The 20,907-nt window shown below is 44.9% G+C and overlaps 1 protein-coding gene across 2 annotated transcripts in view; it reads left to right on the top strand.

Moving 5' to 3' along the window:
* The window catches only part of LOC147432160 (uncharacterized), a 61,238-nt gene that overhangs the window by 23,745 nt on the left and 16,586 nt on the right, over positions 1-20,907 (top strand). The gene's annotated exons all lie outside the window — the stretch shown is intronic.

The following is a 20,907-nucleotide window of genomic DNA, read 5'->3' as shown; positions in this document are numbered from 1 at the left end:
GAGCAGGCGTCATAACTCGGGGCATCTGGACGCAGAGTATGAGTGTGAGCGCCTGCCTGCACTCTTGTACTTTGAACACAGATTAATACAAAAAGAAATACTGAAAGGGGCGCCAGTCTTTGGGGCCAATATCTCTAGGCACGAAACTCCGCCGGGCTAGTGTCGAATTAATTGTGAACTGTGAACTGTTTTGAAGTGGTTATTTGGTGCTGTTGTGGTAGATTCTTGACTTGGAGTGTCCAAGTCTGTTACATGAAACCGAGAATGAGATGATGACAAATTTTCATATGAATGCAATCAAGAGCAATGATAGCTCTAGAATGAACACGATCAGGATTCAAGATAAGAATCATGATTGATGATGATGACTGATGATGAATGATACGACTGGATACTGTGGTGAGCACATCAAGAGTTCCCGAGGGATGAGATGGCTACACAGCGATAAGATGACTAGACTGAATGATTGAAACACTTTGTTCAGAATAAACTCAGTGTGTGATTGATGAACTGGAATTCCCGGTAATGAATATGATTTTTGATTACTGGAATTCCCGGAAATGAATATGATTTTTGATTACTCCCATATGTGACTGTGTTTGAGTGTAGGATTGAAATTTGGAATGATTGATAAAATGATTGCATCATTTTAGTCTCGAGAAATCTATGGACATGATCACAATAAGAATTAGTTAATCTGACATCATTGAGGTCCGTTGTGGATCTAGATGCTGTGGGGGAGCAGGAGAGAGAGCCCACTTGCTATTCTATGCAATGAGAGTGAAGGAGAAGGGGAGAGTGGCGCAGAAGAAGCTCACGCAGAGAAAGTTCGTGAGAGAGAGAGAGAGAACGCTCGTAGAAATCTGGGAGAAGTCACGATTTTTTTTTTTTTTTTGGGCTTGGCCTTTGAGTATATGAGTAAGTGACTAGGGGGCCATTCACACTTGGGCCCCCTCACTTATAAGTCTTTTAACTTATAAGTTAATAAGTACAAGGCACTTAGGCCTTTATTCCCTAACAACCTCCCACCTAAAGGCAATGTACCTTGGGAGATCAAAGAATCAACTAACTATGATACATCAGCTGATCATGCACTTACTCATCCAACACCCATCATCTGACGGCAATATGCAAACCGCTCTGCTGGAAGACTCTTGGTCAAAAGATCTGCAGGATTGTCATCTGTGTGCACCTTGACAAGTGTAATGCTCTTGTCATCAAGCACACTCCTGATAAAATGATACTTCACCTCTATGTGCTTTGTCTTGGCATGAAAAACGGGATTCCTTGCAAGCATAATAGCACTCTGACTATCACAGTGTAGCACAGGAACCGGTGACTTAATGCCAAGCTCTTCTACCAAACGCATGAGCCACAAAGCTTCTTTGCATGCCTCAGTGGCAGCCACATACTCAGCCTCAGTGGTAGACAAAGCAACACATTTTTGCAGTCTAGAAATCCAAGAAACTGCACCTCCTGTGAATGTAAACACATATCCAGAGGTAGACTTCCTGCAATCTGGATGTCCAGCAAAATCTGCATCTGTAAAGCCATGCACAGATGTCTCACTCTTCCCAAAACAAATGCACAAGTCTTTAGTGCCTTTCAAGTATCTCAAGATACACTTCACTGCTTCCCAATGCTTTTTGCCAGGATTGCTCATGTACCTGCTTACCACTCCCACCGCAAATGCAATGTCCGGACGTGTAGCAACCATAGCATACATCAAACTGCCAACGACTGATGCATAAGGAATCTTGGCCATTTCAGCCCGCATATCATCTGTGTTTGGGCAGTCATGTGCAGTCAGTTTTACATATGGAGGTAGCGGAGTACCAAGTGCCTTTCCCCCATCCATATGAAAACGATGTAGCACCTTATTAACATAATCTCGTTGAGATAGATACAGACGCCTGTTGGGTCTATCTCGAGAGATACGCATGCCCAAAATATGATTAGCTTCACCAAGATCCTTCATGTCAAAGCGATTCTTTAAGCTTTGCTGTAATGCATCCAACTCTGTGACATTTTTACCTGCAATAAGCATGTCATCAACATACAAAATCAGCAATAGAAGAGATCCATCACTTGCCGTTTTGATATACAAACAGTGATCAGAATTACTTCTTTTGTATCCTTGAGACCTCATGAATGTATCAAACTTGTGATACCATGCACGGGGAGACTGTTTCAAACCATACAAGCTCTTCAAGAGTCTACATACTTTCTTCTCTTGCCCCTTTGACACAAAACCTTCTGGCTGCATCATATAGATCATCTCAAGCAAATCGCCATGCAAAAACGTTGTTTTGACATCCATTTGCTTTAACTCCATATCTTCAGAAGCAACCAGGCCTAAAACAAGACGTAATGTGGCAAGCTTTACAACAGGAGAAAAAATCTCATCAAAATCAACACCATGCTTTTGCTTGTACCCTTTTAGCAACCAAACGTGCCTTGTACTTAGAAGAAGCATCGGATGTGACCTTGGTCTTGTAAACCCATTTACATGGCAGAGCCTTATGCCCTTTAGGCAAATCAACCAAGTCCCATGTATGGTTTTTCTCCAAAGACTGCATTTCCGAAACCATTGCTTTGAACCATTTCTTACTGTCTTCCCGTTGCATAGCCTCTTTATAGCAAGACGGCTCACCACAATCAGTAAGCATGACATAGTCCAAAGACGGTTCATATCTATCGGGGGGCCTTGTCACCCGAGTAGACCTACGCACCCAATGATCCATAACAGGTGGATTTTCAGCCTGTAAACCATCAAAAACAGCAGGCTGTTCAGCCGGTTGCATCGCAACAACGGGCGGTCTAGGAGCATCAACCTGTTCCCCTACCTGTGGTGCATCAATGGCAACTTGTTGGGGCTGATTTTCAGCAACTAATGGCTAATTTTCAGCACCATTTTCAGCATGTAAAGGCTGCTGAACATTGGGCCTTCTTGGCTGTCCATATGTAACATCTTCACGAAAAACAACCCGGCGCACTTCCTCGACCTTTGTGGGCTGTTTGTGCATGCAATTCTCATTGAAGATGACATCATTGCTGCGTATGATTTTCCGTAATGCGGGATCCCATAATCTATACCCCATTTCACCATCCTCACCATATCCTAGGAAAATGCATTTATGAGACTTTGGTTCTAGTTTGGTGCGCAGTTCACTCCGGATGTGAACATAGGCCTCACAACCAAACACTCTTAAATGTGCATATGAGGGTGGCTTGCCAGACCACACCTCCTCAGGCACCTTTCCACCCAAAGCCTTGCTAGGTGAGCGATTAATCAAGTGAATAGCTGTTTGCACAGCTTCTGCCCAAAAACCATGAGGTAATGCAGCATGTGACAGCATACTCCGAACTTTCTCTTGGATAGTCCGGTTCAACCTCTCTGCAACTCCATTCTGAGAGGGATTAATAGGAGCCGTGAGCTCTCTTTTAATACCTTTAGTAGCACAAAAGTCAATAAATGCTTTTGATACATACTCCCCCCCATTGTCTGAGCGCAAAGACCTAAGCTTCTTGTCAGTTTGATTCTCAACAAATGCAAGAAACTTCTTGAAAGTATCCAAAACATCGCTTTTAGCACGTATTGGATACACCCACACCTTACGTGTAGCATCATCGATAAACGAGACAAAATATTTCTTTTCCCCTAAGGACAACTGTGGCATTTCACATACATCGGAATGCACTAAGTCTAACCTGTCAGACTTCAAAGAAAGAGACCTTTTGTGCGGTGTTTGACTGTGCTTACCATAAATACAGTGCTCACAATGAGAAAAATCAGCATACCTCAAACACGGCAAATAACCACAACGAGACAGAGTTTCCATTCCTCTTTTACTCATGTGTCCCAACCGGCCATGCCACAAAGAAACACTTGGCTGCTCGGTTACGGCGACAACATGGTCACGCACACTAGATACATGCAAAGGATACAAAGTGTCCGATTTACAACCCTTGGCTACAATCCGGGTCCCTTTACAAATTTTCCACTTGCTATCACCAAAAGTGGTGTGATAGCCTGCATCATCTAGTTGCCCTATACTAATCAAACTCTTCTTGAGTTGTGGCACATGGCGCACTTTGTGCAAAACAAAAGTCATACCATCAGCAAAGGAAAACTGGACACTGCCAATACCTGCAATGTCACATGCATAGTTATCTCCGAAATAAACAGTGCCCTGCACCTCACCTGAGTACTGTGTAAACCAATCCCTATGAGGTGTTACATGAAAGGAGGCACCTGAATCAAGAATCCAAGTATGCATGTCCACATCAGAACCCATAGCAAGGGTATGTGCATCCACAGAAGAGGCATTGAGTACATCAGTGCTGCTGTCACTGTCACAACTACTAGCAACATTGATTTCCTCAATCAACACAGTGCTCTTCTTGGCATTTCCCTTGTCCTTTGCATCAGTTTCAGCACCCTTGTTCTTCTCTTTCTTCCACTCATAGCATTCCCGTTTATAATGCCCTTTCTTTCCACAATGATGACACACAACATCTTTCCTACGAGATTTGCTGCGTGCCCTGTCCTTACTGTCAGATTTCTCCCTCTGTTGAGACTTGCCTCTCAAGTGCAATGCATTAGAAGACCCACCTGTGGTGTTCTTCCTGTTCATCTCTTCCATCAAGAGAGAACTCTCTACATCTGCATACTTAAGTGACGCACTTGAGTTACTAAGAGCTGTCCGGAATACATCCCAACTCTCGGGCAATGTGCATAGCAGAAAAGTAGCTTTGAACTCCTCATCAATCGTGAATTTCAGCTCTGTCAGTTGGCTGAAAATAGAATTGAATTCATTGAGGTGCACTGACATGTGCGTGCCCTCCTTCATGCGGAGATCCATAAGCTTCTTAAGCCAATACACTTTACTGGCAGCACTCTGCTGTGCATACAACTCGTCTAAACGCTTCCACATGCCCCATGCTGTCTGCTCATTCTCTACATTGAAGAGTAAATTGTCAGACACCGAAAGCATGATCGTGGAGCGAGCCAACTCGTCCACTTCTTCCCATTCTTCAACCTCCATATCAACCGGTTTCACACCCTGTAACTTAATAGGTTTCGCCTGTTTCTTCTGCAACATCACATTATAACATTGCTTCTTCCATATAGCAAAGTTATGGGCCCCTTCAAGCTTGCGAATGTGCAACAAATTGCCACTTTCACTGCTAGAAGCCATTCTGAGTGATTGCAAACACTGAAACCCTGTTTTGCTGACTTAAACACGCCCAAATGTGCGCAATCGGGCAAAAAACAGCTTGCTGTTACAGAAAAACAGCGAGAAAATTTCACGCGAAATCACCCCAAAACGGCGTACATTCACTGCCAAACCCTTACCAAAGGTTTCCACAAGGTGTATACTTCATTCGCTTGCTGAAATTCCCTGTTTTAGGGCAAAAATCAGACCTGTAAACACCTGTTTTGCTGAATTTTCAGAACCTCGTTGGTGGAAACACCTGTAAGATTGACCTGTGAGACTTGCCCTAATGAAATTGCATCAAATTGACCCCGAAATTGGTCAATTTCAGCAGAAATAGGCTGCTGTTCGCCAGTTTTTGAAACCCTAATTTTGGGGAAACTGTCACCGGAGGTCGATTCTACACGGTGAGAGGATCCCTTCGCGACAGAGTTGATCGAAAACGGTTGAATATCCTTCCCGCAGCGAGCAAGAACAGAATTCTGATCTGTGTTGCGAAAATGGCTCTCTTGGAAACCCTAAAGCTCTGATACCATGTGTGGGGGAGCAGGAGAGAGAGCCCACTTGCTATTCTATGCAATGAGAGTGAAGGAGAAGGGGAGAGTGGCGCAGAAGAAGCTCACGCAGAGAAAGTTCGTGAGAGAGAGAGAGAACGCTCGTAGAAATCTGGGAGAAGTCACGATTTTTTTTTTTTTTTTTTTTTTTTTTTTTTGGGCTTGGTCTTTGAGTATATGAGTAAGTGACTAGGGGGCCATTCACACTTGGGCCCCCTCACTTATAAGTCTTTTAACTTATAAGTTAATAAGTACAAGGCACTTAGGCCTTTATTCCCTAACAGATGCGATTGCTAAATATGTTGTCAGGAATTATGGTCCTAGATCTGGATGGATTTTATCTGATATGATTTGAATGTGATGTGACTGTCGTCTTTGCATGTTCTAGATTTGTGTTGTCTAGTGCGTTGATAGGTAGAGTCAGTGTCTATTGAATTGGTTTATGGCTTAGTGTCTGATTTTGCAGGCGTAATCGAGGGCGATTACAATTCTTTCACACAAAATGATGATGTGGCATGACCATCCGGGACAGAGGATGTTGACGTGGACATCTGTACGGATTTTCACAAATTGCGCTGACATGTTGACGTGGTACTAGTACGGACCTCCATGTTTTGCATTGACATGCCAAGTGGTATGTTGTTCAGATTTCCACGATTTTTGCTAGCTGCTTTTTGGGCCAGTAGCTTTTGAGTTGGCAGCTTTTCATGTAATTGCTTTTGATTTTGAGGCGAAGGGCCTTTAAATATAAACCCGAGGCCACTCTTTCCTTCAGTTAGCTGAGGAGCTTCTAAGCATAGAGGGTCCATGGGAGTTGTAACTTTGCTCAAGCATAATATAAAAATAAATTCCGAAAGGGCGGCCAGATTTTGGGGCCAATACCTCTGGGCACTTAACTACGCGGGGCAATGTTGACTCTGTTTTGTTTAAAGTGTGATAAAGTTGTGAAGTATTTTAAGCGATTCTCTCGTGTGCCATCGGGAATGCATCTCATCAGTTGGGTGTTGGGTCAAAAATTTTGCATACTGGGGATCCTTCGAATACTGTAGCATCTGCCTAGCACAAGCATCAACCTACTGTTGATGTTGCATCTTCCCCGTACTCTTCTTTCGATTGCCCATTTGAATTTCCCATACTTTCACCCGATGCGGAATTGTCGGGTGGGTTCTGTGATTGTTGTGGGATTTGTCACTTGAATCCATGTGTAATTTGGGGTTCTTCATGGATTATGCCCTATAAGACAGAGCGATGAAGACGTGAGCACGCCCGATGCGCGATGAAGGGAGGGTGGGAGTCGCTAATAAGTCGACTCGGGGCACAAAGATTCTTTAATAGAATTTGTTGTAAACTTTGGAGGAATAATATGCTTTGAGAAAAGCACACGCTTGAAGCTCTGATACCACTGTTAGAGACTTGGGCACCCCACGTCGTTAATCTGATACGACACACGAGAGAATCACTTTAAATACTTTACAACTTAGAGTCGACATGACCAGATGTAGTTCCGTGCCCAGAGGTATTGGTCCCAAAATGTTGCGCCCCTTTCGGTATTTATTTTTATATTAATGCTTGAGCAAAGTTACAACTCCCACGGGCCCTCTCTGCTCAGAAGCTCGTCAGCTAATTGAGGGAAAGAGTGGCCTAGGGTTCATATTTAAAGGCCCTTGGCTTGAAAATCAAAAGCAATTATATGAAAAATTACCAACTCAAAAGCTAGCGGAAATCGTGGAAATCCGTATAGTCTACCACGTGGCATGTCAACGCAAAACGTGGAGATCCGTACTGTTGCCATGCGTACTGCTGTCCACGTTAGCATCCTTTGTTCTGGGTGGTCATGCCACATCATCACTTTGTGATAGACTAGATACTTGTGGATTAGAGTGCGGATGGAGAGCTCCAAAGCATTGTATATTGGTATATTGTAACAAACTTGGGCACCCCAAGTTTAGATTCTGTGGCGACGCGAGAGAGAATCACTTAAAATACTTCACAACTTTAGAATCACAGTTCAATTTGGTCGACACGGCACGGCGTAGTTTCGTGCCAAGAGAGATTGGCCCCAAAGACTGGCGTCCCTTTCGGTATTTCTCTTATATTAATCTTTGAGCAAAGTACAACTTCCGCATGGACCTTTGCTCTCAGACTTTGCGTCCAGATGCCTTGAAGAGTGAGGCCTTGAGGGCTCTTTTATTCTTACAAGGGATGCCAAAAGCAGAGCCCCAAAATCAAAAGCTCTCAAACTTAAAAGCTTCTCAAATTAAAAGCAATTGTTCCAAAAGAAATTGATCCCAAAATCTGCCCTGAAAAAGCATCAGTGTGATTTGCGGAATTCCGTACAATAGCCAATGCAAAATTTGGCCCTGTCCGTACAGAACTGCCAGGTCAGCATGTCAACGGAATTTTCGGGGGTCCGTATTGCCACGTCAGCCTTGTTCGAACGGCCACATCAACAATTGTGTGTGTGTGTTTGTCCGGGGCTCTCCACGTCACTAGTTTGTGACATACCCCCCTCTTGAAAGAATTGTAATCGCCCTCGAATACGCCTGCAAAATTGATAGAGGCCATAAATTGTCTTAGTAGACAGTGATTGTTAGTACCGACGCACTAGACACGACACATCTAGCACATGTAAAAAGATAACAGTCACATCACTGCACAGGACATCACATGATAGTCAATCACAGAAACATTCATTCCAAATCTCAGACCATGACTGCCAGAAACGTAGTTAGTAACCATACCTAGATTCATTTTGGACTTTATTGATGTCGGGTTAACTAATCCCATATTTCCGACACAAGCACTGTCGTGTGCAAGCAGATTCGCCTCAAGCACTGTCGTGTGCGAGAATTTGTCGCCTCAAGCATTGTGGTGTGCGAGAATCATTCTTGGGGATCCAAATCCATCACTAAGTTCATCGAATCAGTCGTGATTCGTTATTAGGTTCTTTTTGGAGCCGTCATTGCTCCATCTCATTCTTAGTTATGCTCTTTTAGAAAACATCAGTTTTGTTCAAAATTCAAAATCATCTTCCATTTTTCTTTTTTGTTTCATAAATCCATAAAGCAACATAATGTTAATTCAAAAAGCTGTTCTGGAACGAGTATCGCCTCGTCAAGCTGTTCTTTCAATGTGCTAGTCATTCTGATTCTTGTGTCCGTTTGGGACACTTTGTAGCGATATATGTCCTTATTCTTCACATTCAAAACACTTCCCTGCTTTGAAATATTCATCTCTTTGGTCTTCTGTCTGTGAAGGTCGTCGATCACTTCGTTGATTGTTTCTGCCATGACTTGTTGAAGGTTCATTTGATGGGTAAGTCAATTTACCCGAATGTATAGCAAATCCCCGATTCGCTTGTCCCATCAACTGTTGTATAGACTCGGACTTCCTTGCAAGACAATGATCTCGAATTTCTTTGGGAAGCCCATAGCAAAATTGTTTAATGTGCTCCTTAAATTCGATTTTCTTAAAGGATGAAACAGGTAGAAAAATTTCCCAAAATCTTTCACAGTAAGAATCCAAAGATTCTGTCTTGACCATCCGAACATGGTTCAGTCAGTAATCACATCTTGTTCGTATTCTTGTGTGAGCCATGAAGAAATAAAGAGTTGCTTAAATTTCAATCACTTTGTCGGTGCTTGTTTCCTTAAGAGCAAAGTGGACCACCATGTCCGTGCATTGCCTTTCAGAAAGGATGCCGCCCGTCTAATCTTGGAGTGCTCTGTATAGCGGCCTCCAAAAAATGCTATGTCAAACTGTTGGACAAAGGCTAAAGCCTTGGGAGCATCTCGAAACCGTGAAAACTGCTCAAACTTTACTGCCCGTCCTTCCTCTTTGAATTCTTTGGGCTTTTTGCTCTTGTTGTCAAGAAATCATATTGATTGTCTCTGTAAAAATGTTTTTTTTTTCTTTTTGCATAGAACATGGTTGTTTTGTCCGTCGTTTCTTGCCTTTCCTGTCCTCATCACTTGAATCAGAAGAAGATGAGGACGAATTGGGCAATCCTTCGAAGTGTACACGCTTCTTCTGTTTTCTGGCGTTTGCAAAAGTGGATTTTTGCCCCAAGTAACTGAGGAAATTAGTTCCCTTGTTATGTTGTTTCTATTGCTTTTCCGTCGGCTTCTTCGTATCTAGAATCTGATTGATTCGGGCTTGGACCGCATCCTGGATTTCTTCTTCAGTAAACGTTCTTGGAGTAGAAGGCTTCTTGATCGCCGATTTGATTGGTGGCTGGGTGGTTTTTGGCCATAGAGTATGAACTTCAGTCATCGGATGGTGCTGGGTCAAAAATTTTGCAAATTGGGGATCCTTAGCAAATTTAATCATCTGCTTCGTTGCCTCGTCAACCTGCCGTCGACGTTCCATCTCTTCAAGTTCGTACTGAGTAGACCGAGGTGGGCCGTACTCTTCCTCTGTTTGATAATGAGAATCTTCTCTGCAATCTCCTCCCGCATTCCCACATGCAGAAGAAGTCGACTGATCTCTGTTGGGATCTAGAAGTGTTGCGAGAAAAGGATTGGATTTCCCAGTAGAAGAGAAATTGGCCGTGCTCTGATACCACTGTAACAAACTTGGGCACCCCAAGTTTAGATTCTGTTGCGACACGAGAGAGAATCACTTAAAATACTTCACAACTTTAGAATCATAGTTCAATTTGGTTGACACGACCCGGCGTAGTTCCGTGCCAAGAGAGATTAGCCCCAAAGATTTGCTCTCCTTGGTATTTCTTTTATATTAATCTTTCAGCAAAGTACAACTCCCGCAGGGACCTCTGCTCTCAGACACTACGTCTAGATGCCTTGAAGAGTGAGGCCCTTGAGGGCTCTTTTATTCTTACAAGGGATGCCAAAAGCAGAGCCCTAAAATCAAAAGCTCTCAAACTTAAAAGCTTCTCAAATTAAAAGCAATTGTTCCAAAAGCAACTGATCCCAAAATCTGCCCTGAAAAGGCATCAGCGTGATTTGCGGAAATCCGTACAACAGCCAGCGCAAAATCCGGCCTTGTTCGTACGGAACTGCCACGTCAGCATGCTAACGGAATTTTCGGGGGTCCGTATTGCCACATCAGCACCTGTCCGTACTGCCACATCAACAATTCAGCGTGTGTGTGAGTGCGTGTGTGTGTCCGGGGCTTGCCACGTCACCAGTTTATGACATATATGCTGCTTTCCTCCTAGTACATCCAAATTTGTTGACTCACCTAAAGGGAGAATTCCCATCCATGACCTTGAATGAGGATACTTGGAAGTTCTCAGGAGAGGGAGATGTCTTCTCACTCGGAGACTTCAATGCTAGGACAGGTTGTTATCTGTCATCTTTCTTTAACATGTCAGAAGAGATGCTACGTGAGCTTGACCTAGATATGGAATGCACTTTTGAGGATACGGAGAAAGTGATTGAGTATGGGAAATATCTTCTTCAGTTGGGCTCTTTGCATGGACTTGCTATAATGAATGGCCTTGCAAAATATCCTCTCTCTGCAAGTTGTACTTGTTTTCCGCATGGTGGAAATAGCCTTAACTTTGGCAATGTGGATTATGTACTGGCTCCTATACCACTTATCTCATGGATCCATGATCTTGCAATCTCTCCTAGAATTGTTGATGGCACAACGGATCATGCTTATGTATTTTTCTCAGTATATTTTGAGTATAGTATTGATCAGGTTGAAGACATAGCCTCTCTATATCTGAGATACTATTTTTGTAGAGAGATTGATCATGTATACATGGGGGAGATCTATAGGTTCCTTTGTCACAATGATCGTTGGATACCATTGCTGGAGATTAACAGCACCTTATCTAGAGAGGTTTTCCACATAGTTGCAACCATATAATGCACTCTGAGAGCCTGCACGGAGAGCCCGTTCTAGGACCATCTCTCTCGTCACACCCATGACATCTCACAACACATAGAAACAATATACAACTACTTAGTACACTCTACTAGGCGAGTCTCCTATGCCTTGTCTAGAGACTTCTACATTTTTCTCAGCAGCCATTTGTAGACTTCACAAGGGAAGAGCACAAGACCATGATGGGCTGGTGGAGCAGCATCTTTTACACTACTCTAGAGGTATGATGGGAGAGCTTTTGGCTTGTATGTTTTTTCCCCCCCTGAGAAAAGATCTTTCTTTTAGTTAATAAAACTGCCCATAGGGCTACAACCACCTCTACTAGAGAGGGCTACAACAACCATAAGAGGAGACTCTCCCAATGAAAAAACAACAGATGGACAATGAGGGCTAAATTAGGAGATGGGAGGAGGGAAAAGCCACACAGGTGGACGGTAGTGCCATCTGAGCTCACCCTGGACCATGGTGAAGAAAGGCCCAGGGCGCCAGTCGAAGGAACGCCTCTTTGCGCTCCTGCATGTGGTCAGAGCTGCCATGAAGTCTCTCAAACTGTCCCCTGAGAGTATGGATCAACTCCAGTTAAAAATCTCAAACAGTTTCCACTGAGGGCACAAGGCGAGCCTTGAAGTTGCGGAAGCAGCGGGCCCGCCAAATGAACTAGAGTGTCAGGCCACAGACGAGCTCCCAACACACCTCTCTCTCACTGCACCACTCTTGTGGAGTAAGCTCTGTACTAGGCTGGAGTGTAGGTCGACCCCTCTGTATCACTGTCATCTTGCTAGTGGAGGATAGCTCAAAGTGTAGTGCAGGGCCCGTGTGAGAGTGGACCAAGCAGCTGCCCCCCAAGTGTACAATCGTGTTGTGGAAAGAACTGGCATCAGCCGAAGGACCCGAAGCCAAACCTAAGCCAAACCTGCTGTGCCATAGGGAAATCCCATAGACAGTGACACTGACTCTCCAAAGGGTGGTCACAAGCTGGGCATGCTGTCGAAAGGCCACTATGTACTAGCCAACTCCCCACTGCTGTAGCTCTATGTGCAACTAGCCACTGGAACAAAGTGACTCGCCGTGGCTGTTTGGCGTCCCACAACCTCGCCCGAAAAGGTGGACAAGAACTCAGTTGTGAGACCCTCCTACCAATGAGGTGTTGCAAAAGGACGAGCCTCTCTCCGTGCTGCCAGTATGTGATGTCCCAGTCTAACAGTGTATTGAAAGAAAGGGACCCCTGGATGGTCGGTTGAAGAGAAAGGGTCCCTCCAAAACCACCCTCCAAGATCCCTCTGCACTCGTACCAGTGGAGAGCTCTCCCAAGCCCAAAGCCTCCAATGGCCTGTCTCAAGATTTGCTGGGTCAAGATCCATGACACAAGTCCTCCCGCAGATGTCCACTACTCGGATCCTCTGAAAACAACACTCTGCAACCTGTGGAGCCTCTACTGAGACTGTGTGTAATCGACCCTCGCCTTGTATCTCGAAGAACACGGAGGGTACAGTCTCTGAGCAAGCTCGAACTACGATGAGGACCTCTAGAGGTGTGAGCCACTCAACTGGTGCTGTCTCTAGAGGTGTGAGCCACTCAACTGGTACTATCTCTATGATGTCCTGACACATGTTCTGCACCCCTCTCATGCCGTGCAACTGGATGCTCTGTAACTCCTTTGACAAACCTCAAAACTGCAGCCATTTACCCAGAGTGCGTGCTGGACCCTCTGCCATTGGACCCCAAGAAACATGAGGCCTACCACCAACCAAGTGGCCTCTTTGAGTGCTGACCGTGGGGTTCCAAACAAGAGGCTGTCTCAAGTGCTCCTCTGTGCAAGTCGGCTGGAGCTGCTCCAGGCCTCTCCGCAACTGCTCTCAAGAGCGAAGCAGGCTCACAACAAAACGATCCTCCAGTCTCTTGCTCAGACCAACTCTGCGCATCTCTGTGAAGATCCATCCGATGGAAGGTCTTTAGGGGCCTCCTGCCTGAGGCACTCGAGCTCTAAGCTGCTGAAGGAAAAACTATGTCACGAGGACGTGGCAATTGCTAACCTTAGTTGTTGGTTTCTTTCCAATGATTTTTGTTTAATTTTTGAGACCCTCTTTTTGAAGTTACAAATGGTCGGACATTGTATGGCCAATGTGAATGATAGTTTCACCCGCAAACGGGAAGTTGGTCGGCATTGGAACTTGTATAGTAAAAGGATGTCTAGGCTCAGTTCAAGATCATGTAGGTCCCACCCCCCCGCACTTAGCAGGTCGGTGGATGCTAGGAAGTGAACTCAATAAAGGCACAATGCCAAGGTGGGGTCACCGAAGGAAAGTACCCGACAACTGGGCTACATTGCAATTTTGGATACAGTCCCAGTGGGGATAGATGGTCAGATGACTAGTGGGAGTCCAACAGAAGCATCCCCTTAAATTTAGGGAACTGCTATTTTGGACCATGAAATCTGTTCATGTCATTATCCCTGGAATGACAAGGGGAATATTTTAGAACTCTACTGCAAAGTCAACTGGGCAACTAGTCGGGAGATTTTTAAGCGGCAACCCCGAAATGGGAAATTGTGTGTAAATGTGCCAAGTGGCACATTTTGGTGCATTTTCCTCTTGCAGAGCAAGATGGGGCGCTCGATTTCTAGTTGGGAGAGCTCATTTACAAGTTTTTGTCATAGGTTAAGAGCTATTGACTGCAAGCTTTCCCTCTCATGTACAGTGTAGTGCAAGAAGTCACGTCTTGCACACCTTACACTGCTCTCTCTCTCCCCTACGCGCAAGAATGTGATGCCCCTCAAGAGGGCTCTTCATTTGACTCATGTACAGCTATGTGATCATATGCGTTTTTGCTAAGGCAAGAGCCTCTCTGAGCAGGAACAGGAGTAGCTAACTGCTGTTCTAGAAGCAGGCACCGGTGAGAGTGACAACCTCACCGTATAGGTGCGTTTTCAGCGCTGGTTATGCACTGAAATTGGACTGTTTTTCAGCCATACAGATGCCAGAACCATTGGGAACAACACCCCATTGTTAGAGGACAGTTCAGGGACTGTTTAGGGCTGAAAACAGGGCAAAAACCAGTAAATACAGCGTGCTGAATTTACTGTTTTTTGACAGAAAACAGAGGGTTTATGCGAGTGGAAGTGGTTCCAGCAGGGGAATTGGTTTCGGGCAAGTTTTGGGGCTGTCATGTTGCCGAAACTTTGCCAAAACAGGTTGTATCTAGCTGGTTACAGATAAAGAACTCCCAGGACTCTTCTTCGTAATTCACCCTCTTAAAGATTAAAGAAATACCGAAAGGGGCGCCAATTTTGGGGCCAACAGGTTGTCGGCATCTACTCGGAATATTCTAGCTTCCGAGCCGTGTGTGTGTTTTTTAAGTGATAATTCCCGTTACAGGTTCCTTTTGCAAAGGTTCTCTGTGTCCTAAAGTCTAAAGTAAAGTTAAGAACTCGGGTGAAAGCCTAAGTCTACGGCCCTACGGGCCGGTTTCATGGTCCATTGCCGGGATAGAATCACTTTTCTATCAAGAAGTGAGCCTCGGTTGTTTTGGGTAAAGACAGAGAGTACAAGAATGCGGGATTACACTATGACTTACAAAGGGAAAGGCATTATGGAAGAGGGTTCCTCTCTGCAGGACAGGCCAGGAAATTCCTACGGTGTTTGAGGTCGGCGAGAGTTCACGACCACCCCTGTCAGCACCTTTTCCCAATGAGAATTCTCCTCAAGTACAGGGCTTTATGACTGGGCAACTTGAGGATAATGTTTTCAGGACTCAGCTAGTTGCCGCGGTGAATGTGTTTTCGTGGCTAGTGCAGAACCCAAGGTTTATGGAGTTCTTGCAAGCGCCACCAGTGCCAAAGCAAACAAGGCAACCTACACCGCGAACAGAGCGTGTTGAGGCTCAAGCCCAAGTATTTCATGCATCCCAACAGGATAGGGAGCACTCGCATGTTGCGGAGTCAGGGGCTCCAAAATAGGTTTCTCCCGTCCTTGAATAGGTGGCTAGGACGTCTATTTTACAGGCTTCGCCAATTCAGCCCGCTACCTTTCAGAGCCCGTATGTTGTCTTAAATGGATAGGGAATTGGTTACCAGGCAATGCATCGAGTTTTTCTAGGTATTTCGGGGGTGGATCTGTGTTCCAGAGTATGGCTGGTTATGCGCCTGGAAGCCAATCGTACATGCCAGGAACAATGTTTGGGGGTATGCAAGGCATGATGCCAAACCCCATGTATGGTAGCATCGGCATGCAGCAAGGCTTTCAGAGAAACCAGGACCAGTTTGGAGTGCCACAAGGTCATTTTGGCATAGCTGGTTTTCCTGGACAGCAGCCAGATATGGCACTTATGCAATGGCCAAGACGTGCCGATGATCCCTACTGCAGTACCCATGTTGCAGACAATTCCTTATGACAATTTGGGGGACATTGGAAAAGCCGAAAGCTTATAAAGAAGGTGGTGCAACTATAAAGTTTAGCACTTTGAGCGGCTTTGAGGATAAGGCAAAGGCAGTTTGATACAGCTTATGTAGGAGGGAATTTTACAGAGGCCCACTTTCTTGATAGACAATGCGCTTACATGGTGGACGACATTGTTAATGCAAGGAAAGGCACTCGCCACATGGGTCTACTTCAAGAAAATGTTTGCATCTGCTTGGTTGTCAAATGAATTTGAAGCCGACGTCATGATAGCCTGGCACCAGCTTACTTCGGCTACTTGTAAGAGCTTGCTAGAGTACAATCGGAGGTTTTGTAAAGCATTACTCTTAGTGACCTCCTACAGATTTGTGCCATTGGCAGAGCAGATAGAGAAGTACTGTTGTGGGTTGCCTAAAGGGCTTCAAGACTATTGTACCAAGATTAGAGTGGCTACCCTCACCCAACTCATGGAAGTCGCTAACACTGGTCTTGCCTTGTTGAAAGGAGACGACAGTGGGTTTCAGAGCAACGAAAAAGGAGGGTAGTAGAAGAAAAATTCAGCGAAGAAGCCCTTTGTGAAAACGTCTCCTGAAGCGTCACAGGGGTCAGAAAAGGTTAGCAAGGATAAGGACTCAGCTGGGACTATGGAGCGTAGACAAAGAAACAAAAAATGAAGCCTTTTGTGCGTAAGTCGCTCGAGGAAAAGAAGGTCTTAATGGCTGACAATAAATGCTTTATATGCGAGCAGCCTTATCACTTTAAAGAAGCCTAAACCCACGGCAGGTTTGGTGCTAGATATGGTGGGTGACAAGCCCAATGCAGATGCTAGCGAGGTATGCAGAGCATGGGGTAAAGTTAGAGATCAGACGGCACTTATTTTCTTTGATCCAGGTGCCAAAGCAAACTTTATCTCACCAGAGTTAGCTATGAAGCTGGGCATTAGAGCTGAAGAGATAGGGTACACGGTAGAGGCAGGGTTGGCATGTCCTGGCCACTCAGAGTGCTCTACTCTCATTATTGGAAAGGTGCGTCTGCATATTCAATCATATGTAGACACAAAAGAATTTTATATCATGCCAGTGGAAGGGTGCGATGCGCTACTTGGAATTCTGTGGATGTTCAGAGTACATGGCGTATTGAATGCCTTCGGCAAGACGATCACCCTTCAGCATAGGGGCAAAACTCATGTTTTGGATGTAAAGATTAAAAGGGGAGTCTGTCCCTATTGTATCTGCCTCGGCTATCACTTCTGTAATAAAGAATCATCTTTCTGTGTACTTGATTTTTGCACGTAATGTCTTAGATAATTGTCAGTCAAATTTATCTATGTTAGATAAAGAAAGGTCAGCATTTTTGCGACTGTTTCGTGACTGTTTTTTTGATTCATTACCATCACAATTGCCACCAGAGAGACCTGAGGACCATCAGATAGATTTGGTGCCGGGGTGTAGCCCACCAAATAAACCTCCCTACAGGGTGAACGCGGCGCAACAGAAAGAGATTATGGGCTTGGTCATAGTTACCGAGGAACGCGTTCCCTAGGCCCTAGAATGTCGGAACGCCGTTCCCTCCGTCCCTTCCAGACCGGAACGTCCTGGAACGTTTTGCCGTTCCGGGTGACCACCTGATACCGAACGGCCCGCCGGAACGGCTCGGAATGGCCAACTCTCAAAAATGGGGAGAATTGGGCAGTTTTTTGCAAATTTGTAGCGAACATTAGGAGTTTTTTAAAGTGTGCAAGGACTCAAAATGCACCCCCTCACACCCATTCCCTTCTCAAGCAAATCCACATGCCCTCAAGGTCTAAGGCTTAAGCCTTAAGCTCTCTCGAATCTCAAGTCACAAGCTCTCCCCCTCTCACCCTCTCAAGCTCTCTCCCTCTCTTGAGTCTCTCTCTCTCTCTCTCTCTCTCTCTCTCTCTCTCTCTCTTAGCACGGAACTCCGTCGTGCCGTTTCGAGACTCTCTCTCTCTCTCTCTCTCTCTCTCTCTCTCTCTCTCTCTCTCTCGCAGCAACAGGTCTCTCACGGCACAGCAGCAGGTAGCGGCTGCTGGTCTCAGCAGGAGGGGGAGGGCTCGCGCGATACAGCAGGGGCAGCCCTGATCTTCTAATCTTGTCTCCCTTGCGCGACACAGGGCAGCCGCAAACCGTTTAGCGCCTTGAGGTAAGGGAGTAGCCCCCCCAAGGGGGTTGAGGGGGGGATCCCCCCTTTGGCGGGTAGCTCTCTAACACCCCCCCCTTTTTTCTACACACACACCCGCACCATGACAGGGAAGCAGAAGAAGACTTTTGCTGACATCCTGACACAACCAAATCGCATCCCTCCACCAATCATAAAACCAACAGGATGGGAATCTTACCTGCTACAATTAATGAAAAAACTTCAGAATGAACTCAGTCTTGTCAAACAAGAGCTACAAAAGAAAGAGGAACACATAGCCGACCTTCAAACAAAAGTACAAGAATTGATAACAAAGCAAACAGCATTGGAAGAATTCCCACCAAAGGTTGAAGAAGACCAATCTACAACTAAGGTAACTCCACAAAGCTTCTCTGATGAAGTTTTGTCTGTTATTAAAGAAAAAGAGAGAGTACAGAGCATAGAAAGACATATTCGAATTGGAGGTCTTTCCGATGGGTGGGACATGCAAAGGCATGAAGATGAACAAGATGAATCTGAATACACTGTAGAGACAGATACACTGACTAAACGATTGTCTCGGGTGGTCCCCTTCATCGATTTGGGAGAGCCAATGCATGTGGAAGTAAAAGGGAAACAGGCAAAGGTTTTCTACTATGATCTGAAAGAAAAGATAGCAGTCATGAAGCAGACAAGGTCATTAAAAGGTACATCCATTTGGATATCAGATGAGCTGACACCTACCCAACTAAAGAACAGATCAGCAGAACTAGAAAAAGTAAGAGAAGCAAGGAAAAAGGGAAAGTGGGAAGTCTATAGAGGAGGAAGAGCCATCATTAGAGACTTTGTCATCAAATCACCTTAAGAACAGGAGACTAAAGAAACCTAATTGCACATCTTTTCTTTTCTTTATATGTAGAAAGCATGGGTAATACATGTTGTAATGGTAAGCTCATGACCATAGAGCTCTGAGCTACTGAGGTAGTTTTATTTTATTTTCATTTTGCTATGATGGAAGACAATGTAACCAAAGATGTATTCTGATCTGTCCTATAGGTCAGCTTTGGCCTCGACAGGACGTTAATATATCTTTCTTTCTTTCTCTCTCAAGCTCTCTCCTCTCCCTCCCTTTCTCCCTCTCCCTCTCGCATCATCCATGGCCTAGGGGTCTTCAAATCGAGTTTTTTGTGAGTATTAGAGTCAAAGGACTCTAATACTACTTGTATTCAAATTTCAAACATGTAGAGCTAAAAATTGCATTATTTGGGTGTTTTTTATGCCTCTTGTTTGGCGCCATTCCCGTTTCGGACCCTTGGCCGTTCCCCCGCTCTGCGGGGGTCCCCGTCGCCGTTCCTGTTCCGCATTTCGGGTGACTCTGGGCCAGGTTGAGGAGCTAATAGAGAAGGGCTGATCCAGCCTAGTTCTTCACCCTTTGGCTCCCCAATGTTTCTAGTACAGAAAAAGGATAGCTCATGGCGCATGTGTATTGATTACCGTGCGTTGAATAAGAATACCATCAAGAATAGGTTTCCTATTCCAAGGATTGATGATATTCTTGATCGTTTAGAGGGGGGTGCTGTAATTTTCAACAGGATAGACCTTAAGAGTGGGTACCATCAGATTTGTATAAGGCCAGAGGATGTGCACAAGACTGCATTTAGAACGACATTTGGTCTTTATGAGTTCTAGTGATACCCTTTGGTCTAACAAATGCTCTTTCCACGTTCAATAGGATGATGGACCGGATTTTTTACTCGCATCTACAGTTTGTTGGGACATTCTTCGATGACCTGATAGTCTACTCGAAGAATGAAAAGGAGCATAGGTGTCACTTGACCATTGTGCTCGAAGAGCTGCGCAGTCACAGGTTACTTGTCAATCCTAAGAAAAGTGAATTCTTCTTGGAAGAGATCCACTTTCTTGGCCACATAGTGTCAAAGGATGGTGTCATAATGGATCCCGCAAAGGTCGAAGCTATTAAGACATGGCTAGACTTGAAGACTGTGCACGATGTCAGAAGCTTCTTGCGATTGTGTTCCTACTATAGAAGGTTTATCAGGAATTTTGCAGAGATAGCATTACCTCTTCACGTATTGCAAAAGAAAGAGGTCGCTTTCAGATGGACCCAAAAAGAGATTTCAGCTTTTAGTCTCTTAAAAGAAAAGTTGACTTCAGATCCAATAATTGTTTTGCCAGACCTCAAGAAGTCATTTGTGGTCCAGTGTGACCCGTGTGGCAGTAGCATCGGAGCAGTGCTAATGCAAGATGGACGGGTAGTGGCTTATGAAAGCCGAATTTTGCAAGGGCTAGGGAAGACTATGCAAGTCTATGAGAAAGAGCTCCATGCCGTGATTCACGTGCTTTCTAGTTGGAAGCACCACCTCTTAGGTACTGATTTTGTTGTCCAAATAGACCATCAGACCTTGCGATACTTCTTGACACAGTCAAAGCTATCCAAAAAGCATATGCGATGGGCAAACATTCTTTCTATGTTCCACTTCCAGATTATGCATGTGGAAGGTAAGAAGAATGTTGTGGCTTATGCGTTATCAAGGAAGCCACAAATTTCAGCTGTGTCAATTTCTTATCATCATGAGCTGATGACATGAAGGAACAATATGCTACTGATGAAGAGTTTGCAAGGATTTTTGAATAGTTGCAAGAAGGGCAACATCATGAGCACTACCTCCTCAGAGATGATTTTATGATGATGCATGGCAGACTTTGTGTCACTAGGCCATTGCG

This window comes from Adiantum capillus-veneris, chromosome 20, assembly GCF_014529385.1.
Source record: "Adiantum capillus-veneris isolate H3 chromosome 20, ASM1452938v2, whole genome shotgun sequence".
Classification (NCBI taxonomy): Eukaryota; Viridiplantae; Streptophyta; class Polypodiopsida; order Polypodiales; family Pteridaceae; genus Adiantum; species Adiantum capillus-veneris.
Note: the sequence above shows the minus strand (reverse complement) of the source record. Positions and strands in the feature narration are given on the sequence as shown.